Source organism: Propithecus coquereli, unplaced genomic scaffold (genome assembly GCF_000956105.1).
Source record: "Propithecus coquereli isolate 6110/MARCELLA unplaced genomic scaffold, Pcoq_1.0 Scaffold134, whole genome shotgun sequence".
Taxonomy (NCBI): domain Eukaryota; kingdom Metazoa; phylum Chordata; class Mammalia; order Primates; family Indriidae; genus Propithecus; species Propithecus coquereli.
Window position 1 is genome coordinate 1,152,665 of NW_012137636.1, and position 13,783 is coordinate 1,166,447.

The following is a 13,783-nucleotide window of genomic DNA, read 5'->3' on the forward strand; positions in this document are numbered from 1 at the left end:
GAGGTGGTGCAGAGCTCAGGAGGTGATACGCAGCCTGTTTCCTAACAGGGCTCGGACTGGGGGGTGGGACTGCAGACTTAAAAGGCTCATTCATGAGGGTTGCTCAGTTACAGCCCCAGATTTGTGCTGACGCCTCTCCCCGTCCTCAGGGGGAAAAGCTCAGATTCATTCAGCATGAGATAGACCCAGGATGTTCTCTCCTGGATTCTCAGTGGTACTGGCTTCCTGGAAACCTGGGTTTGAGACCTGGGCACTGTCTTTTATCCAGTGATACACACGTGGGCAGTTCCTTTTGTCTGGGCTTAAGTTTCTGTATAAGCAAGGGAGACTGACTGGTCCTCAGCTGGAACAGTATTCATTCCCCTAGAGGGCATTTGGAAATGTGCAGGCATGTTTCTTTGGTTGTCACCATGCCTAGCGGGATGCTACTGGCCAGACCTGTAATCTATGGGACAATCCGCACTATGAAAAATTGTACCACCCAGCAGTGGCCCCCTTAAATAAAGCCATGCCAGATCTCTGAGCTCTCTGTAGGCAAAATATTTTTAAGTTATGTGTTTTAATGTACATGCAATTTGGGAAGCTTTGACCTATTCTGAAATGTTATTATTAATCATATTTGTAATTTGATTACATAGAGGATTTTATGGTTATTTCTTTGAAAGGTTTGGGATCAGGTGTTTGGTCAGAAATGCAGTCCTCCATAAGAAAATTATTTTTTCATAAAGCTTTGATTTCACTTATGTGTGTATATGTTTATTATACAAATGTTTTCAAGGAATGTAATCCATATTCCTAGTAAGTAAATTAATATTTTTGAGATGCCGTGTTGTATAGCCTTGAAGGGTTGAGTATGAAAATAGAAGCCACGTAGAAATTGAATTTACCATTAACTGATTAATGTTTGCAGATGAATGTTTCTGAAATGCAGATGCAGCATTCATTGATGCTGAATGTATTGTTAATTGCATAAGAAACATATGTCTCATGAAAAGTAATTTTGTGTTTGAAGCCTATTCTCCTTAATGCATTCTCCAAACCTGCGGTCCCCAACCTCCACCCCGGCCCCCGTCCTTTTTCCATGAAACTTAGGAACCAGGGAGCTGTAGTGGAAGAGGGAGGGAAGCTTCACCTGTATTTACAGCTGCTCCCCATCTCTGGCATCACCGCTTGAGCTGTGCTCCCCCGACTCCAGTCTGTGGAAAGTGTTTTCCATGAAACCTGTTCCTGGTGCCAAATCGGTTGGGACCGCCGCAAACGTTGTGAAATTGATACCATGGCAACCTGACAGAACTTTATATCTGATAGGGGCTTAAAAGACAAACCTATTTGTAAAGATAAATGTGGCTATTTTGTGTCCACATGCACTTTTCATCATCGGTTAGACATTTCTATATCTCAGATATCTTTATCCCTGGTTTTTTCCTGTGTCTCATCTGACTTCGGGGCATTTACTAGATAGAAAACTAAAGTTATTTCCATGAACGGATGGGGTTAGTGGATCATTTATAAAGTCTGAGGCTTTCTGCAGGGAAGTTTTGGGGTGAGTATGAAAATAGGTATCTCAGTGACAGTGCAGTAGTGCTGTAGAGTGAAAATAGGATGGTGGACAGCTGATTGAATTTTGATCCATGAACTGAGTGGTCTCTTCTGAAACCTAATGAAGGACTCATTTTAAGTTTCAATAAAATCTGCATTTTTTGATGATGTAAATTTCCCATATGAATTCAATTATGCATTTATTATTTATGTATTTCATTTGATAGATGCTTATTTCGTAGCTTAATGTAGCCTGACCATTCACCTTCTTTGCCAGTTAGATTTATGGTTGAGATCTTTTGTAAAGGAATTGTCTCACACACACACAATTGTCTTCTTCTGTGAAGGAATTGTGCCCCCCCACACCCAGGTATCACACCAGGTACCCGTGTGTTCCAAGTTGTCCCCTTGCCTATGTTCTCGCTCAGCTGCCACTCCCTTTTCAACACCCTCCACCAAGACATCTATCCATCGCTTTCCGGAAGCTGTCCTGCCCAATGCAGGCCATTCTCGCCATCCTTCATCTCATCTGCCCTGTCCCGGACACCTGGCAGTGTTTCCAGTGACCAGTCCTCCCTTCTTGCCCCTGCAGCCGGTGCTGTATGTCCTGGTTCTCTCCTAGACCATCGCTCTTCGTCCCCCTAGTGGGTTTCTCTTCTGCCTGCCTGCCTGTGCAGCTTTGCTCTTCCCAGCTGAGCAGGCTGCACGTGCTTCCTGAGTGACTATCCCATGCCCAGCAGTGCCCAGGGGGTGGGGTGTCCTCAAGGAACAAGGTGCTCAGGGGTTCTGATGCTTGGCGATTCACTGTCTGGAGATGGAAAGGAGGGGTGGCGGTGTGTGTGTGTGTGGGGAGGGGGGTGAAGAGACAAATACCAGGCAGTTTTCAAGTCACTTGGCACGTGTCTCAATTGGGGAGGGGGACACGGGGTGCTCCGAGGAGAGTTGCCAACACAGATGTGGGGGTCATGTCAGGAAACCTTCTTAGGAAGTGGCATCTGGGCTCAGAGCATTGATAGTACTGGTTAACCAGGGGAAGGGGAGAATGTGGGGAGAGCATTGCACGAGGAGGGCACCTCGTGAGCAAAGGCTCAACGGCTGTGTGTGCCCTGTTCAGAGAGACAGACCGTCGTCATAGGATGGCCGAGACGGGGAGTGACAAATGCCTTCATGGCTTGAGAGTCAGATGTGGGCTAGTTCACTGGGGACATTTAAGCCATTTTAAAGGGTTTATTTGGACCTAAAGGCAGTGAAGAATTTTTGAAGTGTTTTAAGTAAAGATGATGAGAATTAATTTTAGAAAAACCACTCTCCCACTAGTAAACCAATGCGAGAAATCAAAACTAGAAGCAAAAATAAAATTTGGGAAATTAAAGAGAAATGAAGGTACCCTGACCTAGGGTGGTGGGAGTGGCAATGTAGAGAAGCAGGTTGAATGAATTACTTTGGAGCTAAAACACACTGGACCACCCTCTCCGAGGAAGAGGGCAATTTCTGGCTTGAAGGATGGTGGATGTGGTGTTATTAAGGAAACAGATAATCCAGGTCTGCCAGGGGACAGGCATTTGGAGCATCCAGACTTATATGCACTTGGAACGTCTGTTTGGGGGGGCTGTGTGGTAGGCAGTGAGATCCGGGTGGCAGATCTCAGACCCATGAAGACAACACATTGCCTATGTTCTACCTCCTCGAGCATCTCTTGTTCCCTCCAATCCATTCATCTGTATTGTTGCAATGTTATCTTAACAGCCTCCCTGCGAAAACCTGGTACCTTCAAATCCACTTCCCACGCTGACTGCTAGAACAATCTTCTAAACATAGTGCAGGATGCCTTGGGGAGCACCCCTGGCCCACAGCCTGTCTCTGGGGCTTTATCTCTTGCTGCCCACTCCCCTTTCTCTCTTCTCCATCCTCCCACTGCCATGGTAGCCTGGTCCATACAAAATGACGGTATGCCACAAGCACGTCCCCACCGCTGTGTCTTTGCTCCCATGCCTGATTTCGCCCAAGTGCCTGTCCCACCATCTGCCTGTTGGACAACCCTCATGGGAAAGGTCATTTTCTCTCTGAAGACTTCCTGCGCCTCTACCTGGCCGACTCCATCCACTCTCTTGTACACACTTACGGTTTAATTCCTAGAACATTTTATAGCTTTAAATGTCTTTACCTTCCTTCTCCCCTAGTTGATTGTCAACTCCTTGTGAACAGGCACCATGGATCGTTTATATTCTAGCCACTGGCATAGTGCCCAGCACACAATGGCTTTTAACAATTTCTTGTTAATTACATGAGTAAAGACTAATTCTTGTTTAAATGGTCTCTTGCCGATGATCAATTGTTTTTTTATTATCTGAGAATCATGCATGGCCTTTGTTCCTTACAAAAGTTATAAACGTGTATCTTTGCCACATGAATTTTGTGACGGATGGAGTGGTTTCTCATGTCATATTTGAATAAACTTTTGTAACTGTGTAGTAATGAAAGCGGTGGCTGTAATTGAATTACCCGACACTTGGACGGGCACAGAACATGAGGAGGAATTGCAAATCCGAGCATCCCACTGTGCATGGAGTAAAATCTGGAGGCATAGCATGATTTCTGACTTCTGAGCCTTATTTACTCTGGGCATAATTGCTTTCACTTTGCTGGAGATGCTTCCCCCTCAACTCTAAACTCCATGGGAGCTGCACTGGGCCCTCGCTATGAGGAGACTGGTGGAGGGCAGTGCTTGGCTCAATCTTATGATCCTGCTGTCATTATTTTGGAGACAGGATAATATTATAGTATGGAGTGGAGCATGTTGTATGTTTTGTTTTTGTTTCACATCTCTTTTTTCCTCCCTAGAATGACAATTCTCAGTGCCTTGGAAGAAGGAAGTTTAGTGTCTCCATTGGATTATAAAACCTTTGCACTTACAGCCTATGTTCTTGGTATATTTAGTTATTCACTAGGAACTGCTGAGAAACCCAAATGACTTGATTTTCATTTGGCTCAAGACCTGTGCTGGAGACCAAGATAGGAACCAAGATTCAGCCACAAAGCAGGAAGTAATGACAGGGAAACCTAAGGCTCCCAAACACATGATAGCCAGGTCTGAGGTGGAACTGGGAGAATAAAAAATACTTAGGAAAAATGCTACAACTAACAAAAAGAGCAGTTTCAGGATGAAGTAATTCTTCATGGTAATATTCATCTTCCCATTTGATCAGAGAAAATGCATAGCTATTGCGAGCTAGGTAACATACAAGACAGGCCGCACAGGTTGGCTCAATCTTCAAGAAACTCCTAGGAGATAAATGCGCTCATCACCGTTTTATGGATTCAGGAGCTGGGACTTAGAGAGGTGCAGAGAGTTCTGCTCTGTCAAACAGCCAATAGACAAGGGGAATTTGAACTCATCTTTGGACTCCAAATCTCAAGTTCTTTCCAGTTCTGCAGCCTCTTATGCCCAGGCTTGGAGTATGGTGGGTACAACCATGCTATCCTTCTTAACATGGAGGGAAAGGGGAGAGAGTGAAGGAGAGAATGATTAGAAGATACGGAAAGACAACAGGACCAGCAAACCAGTGGTCATATTCCGTTAGTGTCTTCCCAAATCTAGCGTAGTCAGGGCCGTTTCTGAAAGTGAAAGAGGCTGCACCTTCCCTCTCCATTTTATCACAAACCTCACATACGGTATCTCCACTGTCTTTATTAGTTTGCAAATCCTTTGAAGATCAAGGCTGTCTCTTTCCGACATAACAACATGTTACCAAACACTGAATTGACACCCAAATGATATTATTTTAAGAAATAAGCAAGCCCAGTGAAGGTATCTTTGCAAAGCTTTCCAGATTTCACATGTGGTCGGAGTAGCGATACAAGAAGTAACGTTCAGAAGGATTCAGATGTTCAGAACCTGTTGCCAGTTGTCTGGCTCCTTCTAGGCATTACATCCAGACAGAGGCATACTGTGCATTAATCTCAGGCCCTTAAAAACATTAGATAAACTTTTAATGTGCAACAGTAAAAGCCAAGTGCATGCAAATGAGATGTTTCTATTATCGCTTGCATTTATTTCAGAGGAAAAAAAATACACACAGAAAACAGAAACAGTCCATCTTCTTAGATGCTACAAAGCATCTAACTAAAGGAAGAAAAATCCCTTTAACATTCACATTCATTCATTCATTGACAGAGTTTTGCTCTGTCCCCTGGGTAGAGTGCAGTGGCATCATCGTAGCTCACTGCAACCTCCAACTCCTGGGCTTGAGCAATCCTCCTGCCTCAGCCTCCCAAGTAGCTGGGACTGTAGGCACATGCCACCAAGTCCAGATAATTTTTATATTTTTTGTGGAGACAAGGTTTCTCTCTTGATCAGGCTGGTCTCAAACTCCTGAGCTCAAGTGATCCTCCTGCCTCAGCCTCCCAGAGTGCTAGGATTACAGGCGCGAGCTACTGCACCCGGCCTTTTCCAGGAAATATTATCAAATGCTTACTATGTGCCTGGCTAGTGCCTTCCCCAGTGGACCTGGTGGTGAAAAGGAAAGGCAGGTAATGGTTCATAAAGACCAGAAATAGAAAAGCAAGCAAGTGAGGACAGCAGTTGTTTGTTTGTTTGTTTGTTTGTTGTTTACGTGGGGGATTCCTCCTTTCCTTTGGGATTTTTACATGTGACCTACGCTGGGCACATCTATCGAGTTATAAAAACTTTGCTTGATACTTCTTTGTAGTTTTTCAAAATATATTGAGCAGGTAAATACCGCACCATTTTATAAATTATTATGCTGTTTAACTATATATCAAAATCACTTAGGACTTGCTTCCTTTCCCAGTGACCTAATTTTAAACAATGGCACTACTTCTTAGAGAACCATTCTGGTGAGTGGTCAATATGGATTAGAACAAACCTGACTCCTTCTCTCTGTTTGATTTGGTGTGGTGCTATGTCATATATAAAATGCTTTCTTAATTAAGCTGCTACCCAACTAATTTATGAAATCTTACCCAACAAAGCTGTTATCCAACAGAATTTATAAAATCTTGAGGCTTCCAAGACAGACAAAAAAAAAAAAAATGAAAAGTAAATCCTGGGAGCTGCTTGTTCTTTACATATCCTGCAATATTTTCCGACCTTTATTGAGGTATAATTGGTGTACAAAAAAAAAAATCACATAATTAATGTATACGATTTGGTGACAAACCCTGCAATTCTTGTTCAGCATCCCTCATAATTTATGAACTACATTTCATCTAGTTGGGAAATCTTTGCATAGTGGTGACTTTTAGAGAAGAAAATGAATTTCCTGAGAGGGGTAAAATAGAAATGCCTTTAAAAATAAGATGAATTACAATGGCTGCATGCACTTGTAAGCCAGAACATATCTATGTTCCTAACATTATACCAAATCAGAAGAGAAATATTTATAATATGTCAAGTAAATGAGACTGTGGATAAACATGGATATTTCTACCTAAGAATTGTTTTTTCAAAGTTCTTTCATTATAGTCATTTTTTTAACAGATGAAAAATTTTAAGTATGTTTACACTATTGAAAAACCTTTAAATAGGTTCTTCTTCCTTATGATGCATATGTAGCAACCAATACTTTTTAAAAACAGTTGGGAGAAATAGTGATTTAGACCCTGACTCACGACTGGGATAGCAGAGGCCTAGTTTTTGAAGCAAAAACCTCAAGAAAATGCTATGAGATGACCTAGTAGGAAAAAAGCAGCCATCTTTTGAGCCCTCACTGTATTTTGAGTACTTAATACACATTATTTGTAATCTTTCTTTCAGTGCTCCCAGACATGGGAAGGCAAGGTCACCCTTGCGCCCTCTTCTTCCAGTCTGTAGCTCTCTCTGTTCTGCTCATCAGGGTCCATGTCAACTTCAAAGCCATTTTGGGGAAACTCCTTTCAATTTCTCTCTCCTGCAACAGAGAGCATAAACGTAATTATAATAACAAATACATCTTTGGAGCTTGCTATGAGATCATAGCTAGGCAGACACTTTCATCAGTTTGTTACGGCACCCATCTGAGGTTGACACTTTCAGCGTGTCCATTTTACAGATGAGGAAACTGACACGCAGAGAAGTTAAGTGGTTTGCCCAATGGTCACACAGCTAAGAAAGTGCCAGAGCTGAATTTTAAGGCCAGAGAGTCTGTGTTCATCGTCCATACCCTGTGCCATTCAGGGGCACATGGCTTCCTATGGAGGTCGTAGCCACAGTTCAAATGGGTCCCATCGATGTGTTTTGCTCCACTAGCCCAGTATTTTTAAGAGGGAGGGGATTTGAATCGCCTTCAGTCAGGGTTCACACTTACTCTCCAGTTAACTCGGAGCCCCAGACTCCTTTCATTAAATCTGGCTCCTGCTTGTGTTCTACTCATCTGCCTGGTACCTGAAGACCCTTGAGTGAGTGGCCGTTGATACTGATAGCGTGCGGTGACATTTGGGAAGTTCCGAACGCATCGCCAGCGCATGGAAGGGGCTCCATCAGTTTGTGTTGACTGTTCCCTTTCCCAGTCCACAAAGTAGTACTTGCTGCTGTGCAGTCTTCCATCCTTGTTGTAAACTCCTGGAAAGCAGGTGCTTTGTCTTGTGCTGGGTGTTTATTCCCTTGCTCAGAATGAAGGACTTTAATCCCAACCTCCTGAGACTGAGGAAAAGGAAGAGGCATGTTTCTCAGTTTCTCCTGCTGTGAATCGTAAAGGGACAAAAAAGGCATCAGATCTTACTATACTGCACTGGGCCAGTGTTCTGGGAGCTCCGAGCACACTCAGGCCCCCGTACCAAGACCCGGACCACGAAGTGGATCCCTCACTGCCCACTAGCCTGCGTTTAAAGCGAACCAGAACCAAGTAGCCCATGTGCACTGAGGCGGGGGTGTTGGCGGAGGCAATGCTGAGTCTTTAAAATAAATTAAGGGACTTTTAACATTTCAAGGGGGAAATTGGCAGTTTCCCAAGCGAATAATTACAGGACAGTGTGTAATGTGTAATTAAGCTCAACTATGAAGCGAGTGATTGGAATAAAGCCTGGTAGCACATCATTTTTTGTTCCCATAGCACTGACAGATCTTCCCCTCCCCTTGTCCCTGAAACGGCTTCAGCAGCAATTGCTCCTAATTTTTTTTTTTAATAAAATTATATGTTGCCATTTAAACACACAGTTTCATGTAAAGGAACGTTTTTTATTTGAATGACGTTTTCCTTCTAGGTGATGTGGAACAAGGATTCAGTTTAGGATCACAAGGACCCCAAGGCACAGCCTTGTTGAGACTTTAAAAATGATTCTTTGTCTAATAATTTATTTAAATACTTTGTTCCTGGCTTTTATTTTTATTCTTTCTTTGACCAAGGTTCACAGCTTGTAGGCTTGTTTTTATGTACAGGTTTTTTTTCATGTTTTAAAAACAGTGGCATTAATTTCATTGATTGTGAATAACCAAGCTGTTACTGCCAAATAATCGGGACCCCTTGAGAATGTGAATATATGTGATTAGATTTACTAATTGGGCTAGAAGGAAGAATTTCTGAGTTCCAAAGCCAATGATTTGAATGGAATGCTTCAGGCCCCAGGATGAGATCATTGTTAAATGTGGGCTTGGTTTTATCTCAAAAGACCCATCATCCCAGGGAGGGAGGGCAGATTCTGCATGGGTCCATTAGCAGACTGCTGGATGTAGCAGCGTGTGTGCTCTCTGTTCACACCACCTGGGATGCTCACCTGTGTTCTTTTGGTACTGGACTAGGTGTCCGAAATCTGAAGCAGGTCTAAAAACTGGTAGTTACCTGATCAGTCTGCCTTGGTACCACCTCAAGCTGAGCATTAGGTTCAGAAAGTTTTGCTTAGCTTTATCTAAAGGTTTTGTTGTGGGTGTTTCATTGTTGTTTTTTAAACTTTAAGACATGGTGGGTCGGGCGCGGTGGCTCATGCCTGTAATCCTAGCACTCTGGGAGGCCGAGGCGGGAGGATCGCTCGAGGCCAGGAGTTCGAGACCAGTCTGAGCAAGAGCGAGACCCCCGTCTCTACTAAAAATAGAAAGAAATTAGCTGGACAACTAAAAATATATTGAAAAAATTAGCCGGGCATGGTGGCGCATGCCTGTAGTCTCAGCTACTCAGGAGGTTGAGGCAGAAGGATTTCTTGAGCCCAGGAGTTTGAGGTTGCTGTGAGCCAGGCTGATGCCATGTCACTGTAGCCCGGGCAACAGAGTGACACTAGGTCTCAAAAGAAAAAAAAGACTTGGTGGGACTTTAAAACAGCGAAAGATTGGTTGAGGAAAAAAAAATGAAACCAAGCTGTATAATAAACTATATGCAGTTGACACATTGTAAACCCAAGTCCAGTGTGCAGTATAAGGTTAAAAGCTACAGGCTCATGTGTGGTTGACACCCTTAGTAAAGGATTAGCCAAGACCTTAGCCAACAGGAGCTCTTGTGGTTTCTCTATCTTAGACCCAGTTAATATCTTCCTATCATTTCTTCAGCCTGGTCTTCCAAATTCAGGACACATTGTACATTTTTATGTCTTGCTAAGCTAGTTAGATACGTATTCATTGAGTACAGTACCTGCTATGTGACATGCCCTCCTTCTTTCTGCTATAATTGATGAAGCTTCTGCCTTTAAATATGTGTTTTCTACCATGACTGTACAAACTCAGTAGCTGCTATGCTGGGGGTTTGCTGTTGCATCTCCCTTTTCTGCTCTAATTGCTGTACCATGTTTCAATGCAGGAGTTCAAAGAGTTATAGCTCACTTCTTCCTATTCCTTTGGGAGGGAAAGTTTTCTCAGAATCCCCTCTTTTCTGTTTGTCCAGAGTTAGGAGATGTTATCGGCCTTTCTGCATTTTTTCCTTTTTAATTAATATACTTAATATTTTAGAACGGTTTTAGGTTTACAGAAAAAAATTGAGTAGAAAGTACAGAGGGTTCCCATATATCTCATCTCTCCCTTCTCCCACACGAAGTTTCCCCTATTACTATTATAACTATAACAATCTTGCATTAGAGTAGTACATTTGTTACAATTGATGAGCCAATATCCTGCAACCTTGCTATAATTGCTTATTAGTTCCGGGGGGGTTCATGTTAATTCTTTGGAATTTTCTGCCTAGACAAGCATGTAATCTGTGAACAGTTTTATTTCTTCCTTCCTAATCCATATACCTTTTATTTCATTTTCTTGTCTTATTGCATTAGCTAGGACTATTAGTGAGCTGTTAAATAAGAATGGTGAGAAGGAACATCCTAGCCTTGATCCTGATCCTAAGGGAAAGTTTCTAACCATTAAATATAATGTTAGCTATAGGTTTTAAGTAGATGTTGTTTGCCAAATTTTAAGAAGATGTTCTTTGCCAAGTCGTGGAACTTCTGCTCTATTTTTAGTTTGCTGAGAGTTGTTACCATTAGTGAGTGTTGGATTTTGTCAAATGTTTTTTCTATATCTAGGGATATCATTACATGACTTTTCTTCTTTAGCTTATTGATACAATGGATTGCATTAATTGATTTTTGAATGTTGAATGAGCCTTGCATACCTAGAGTAAATCCTATTTGGTTGTGGTGTATAATTCTTTTTATACTTTGCTGGATTCTGTTTGATAATATTTTATGGAGAATTTTTACATTTATGCTCATGAGAGCTGTTGGTCTGTAGTTTTTTCTTTCTTATAAGCTCTTTGCTTGGTTTTGGTATCAGCGTAATGCTGGCTTCATAGGATGAGTTCTATCTTCTATCCTCTGGAACAGGTTATAGAAAATTGGTATCATTTTCTTGCGTGTTTGATAAAATTGTTTGATAAAAGTGTTTGATAAAATTCACTGATTAAACCGTCTGGGCCTGATGCTTTTCATTTTGAAAGGTTATTCATTACTGATTCAATTCCTTTAATAGAGATTGGTCTATTCAGATTGTCTGTTTCTCCTTGTGTGAGTTCTGGTAGATTGTGTCTTCAAAGGAATTGGCCCATTTCATCCAACTTATCAAATTTGTGAGCATAGAGTTGGTCATAATATTTCTTTAATATGTCCATGGAATCTGTAATATTGATTCCTCTTTCATTTTTGATGCTAATAATTTATCTTTTTTCTTTTCTTTCCTTGTTTAGCCTGGCTAGAAATTTATCATTTTTATGGATATTTTCAAATAACCAGCTTTTGATTTTATTGATTTTTCTCTATTGTTTCCCAGTTTTCAGTTTGGTCAATTTCTACTCTAATTTTTATTACTTCTTTTCTTCTGCTTACTTTGGATTTAATTTTTTTTTCTAGTTTCCTAAGGTAGCAGCTTAGATTACTGATTTGGCATCTTTTTTTCCCCATAGTTTGAATTCCTTAATTGTTATTTTGCTACAAATATCCTTTTAGCAATGGATATTCCATTGGGGTTAAGCTTGGTTAAACCTACTCAAGACTTTGCTGTTTAGATGTTTCCTGGCACTGAATATGGGTTACCTTGATAGACGCTCCCAGTGACTAAAATCTCTGGGCTCAGTGGATTACTTACTCTTTATTCTGTTAAGACTTAGTTACCAGCAAACCTCCACCAGCAAATTCTGTTAACTCTACTTTCAAAATATACCCAGAACCCCACCTCTACACCATTATAGTAATCCAGTGCTTATACTGTTTTCTCTTCAGATCATATAAATCTTTTACAGTAATCCAGTGCATCAAATCTCTCTCTTGTAATAGTGCAATAGCCTCCTTAATTGGTCACTTTGTCTATTTTCAGCATGGTAGCCAGAATTTCAAGACGCCAGAGAGATCCTTTGAAAATTGGTCAGAGCATGTCACTCCTCTGCTCACAGCCTCCAGTGGCTCCCATCTAACTCAGAGTAAAAGCCCAGAGCCTTGCCATGGCCCATCAGGCTCTGCAGTGTTCTGCCTCTCTGTCTTCATGTCCTTCTACCTATTGCTCCCTCCTTCAACTCCAGCCACAGAGACCTCCTTTGTCTTGTTGGCTAGGGCTGCCATAACAAAATACTGCAGACCAGGTGGCTTAAATAACAGAAATTTATTTTCTCGTGGTTCTGAAGGCTCGAAGTCCAAGATCAAGGTACCAAAAGGGTTGATGTCTCCTGAGAGCTCGCTTCTTGGCTCATAAATGGCTGCCCTCTTGCGGCCTCTTCTACATGTGATCTCACATCCCTGGCGTCTCTTCTTCTTATAAGGACACTAGTCACATGGCCTCAATTTTAAAGTAACTGCCTCTTTCAAAGACCTGTCTCCAAATACAGTTGCATACTGAGGTACTGGGGGTTAGGGCTTCAACACAGGAATTTGGGGAGGACACAATTCCATCCATAGCATCCTTGCTGACCGAGCATGCCAGGTGTCTGCAGCCTCCAGCCTTTCTCCTGCTGCTTTCTCTCCTGGGCTTCTGTTGCACAGGTAGCCCCTGTGGCTTGCTGCCTCCCTTCCTTCAGTCTCCAAGTGGCCTTTCCTCACCACCAAATAGAAAGTAGCAAGTTCATCCCTTTGCTGTCTGTCTACCTTGCCTCCTTTGTTTTTCTCCACCCTCAAGTCTTTTTTGACATGCTCTGTATTTACCATCTTATTTATATCCTGTTTACCCTCACTAGCCTGTAAGCTCCACGAGAGCACAGAGCATCCATAGTGTCACTGCCCAGAGCAGTGCCGGGCATGCGGAAGACACTCGGTGCATATTTGATGAGTGAAGTGCCTGAATTGAGTCAGTGGCAGGGTCCTGCCAGAGAGTTCTGATGTTCTGCCTTCTGGAAGGATTTACCCCAAGGCTGGAAGATATGGAGACAGTTTTCCATCTGGAACACACTCCAACCTCCCCGACTGCAGCTGCCCTTCTGGCCTTTGTCCATCCTGGAATGGATACTCAGTCAGCAGCTGTATTGATATGCTCCAAAATGGCCTTGCTCCAGATATGCTGATGCTTAGGCTTGGGTGAGTCACTCTGACTTTCCATTTTGTATTGGATTCATGTGACCAGAGCCTAGCCAGTATTAGCAACCTGCCTACCAAATCAGAAGGCATTTTGTATTGATATAATAAAATTGAGGTGGTAATGTTCCCAAATGTTGCATTGTATTAGGTAAAAATAGCTTCCCCCTTGGGACCTGTGCTGTACACCTGGTGTACCCAGGACTATTTGACATTGTCAGATAATTTTATTTTTACATTGGCCTTAATTTTATCAACATTTTCCCTGCGTTGGTAAAACCCAAGATTCTAAAATTTAGTATAAATCATAAGTAATAGAATTTTTCTCATATTTTATAAA

General features: G+C 42.2%; 1 protein-coding gene across 1 annotated transcript in view; it reads left to right on the top strand.

Moving 5' to 3' along the window:
• Positions 1 to 13,783, top strand: part of LOC105805796 (engulfment and cell motility protein 1) — a 265,488-nt gene that overhangs the window by 164,501 nt on the left and 87,204 nt on the right. The gene's annotated exons all lie outside the window — the stretch shown is intronic.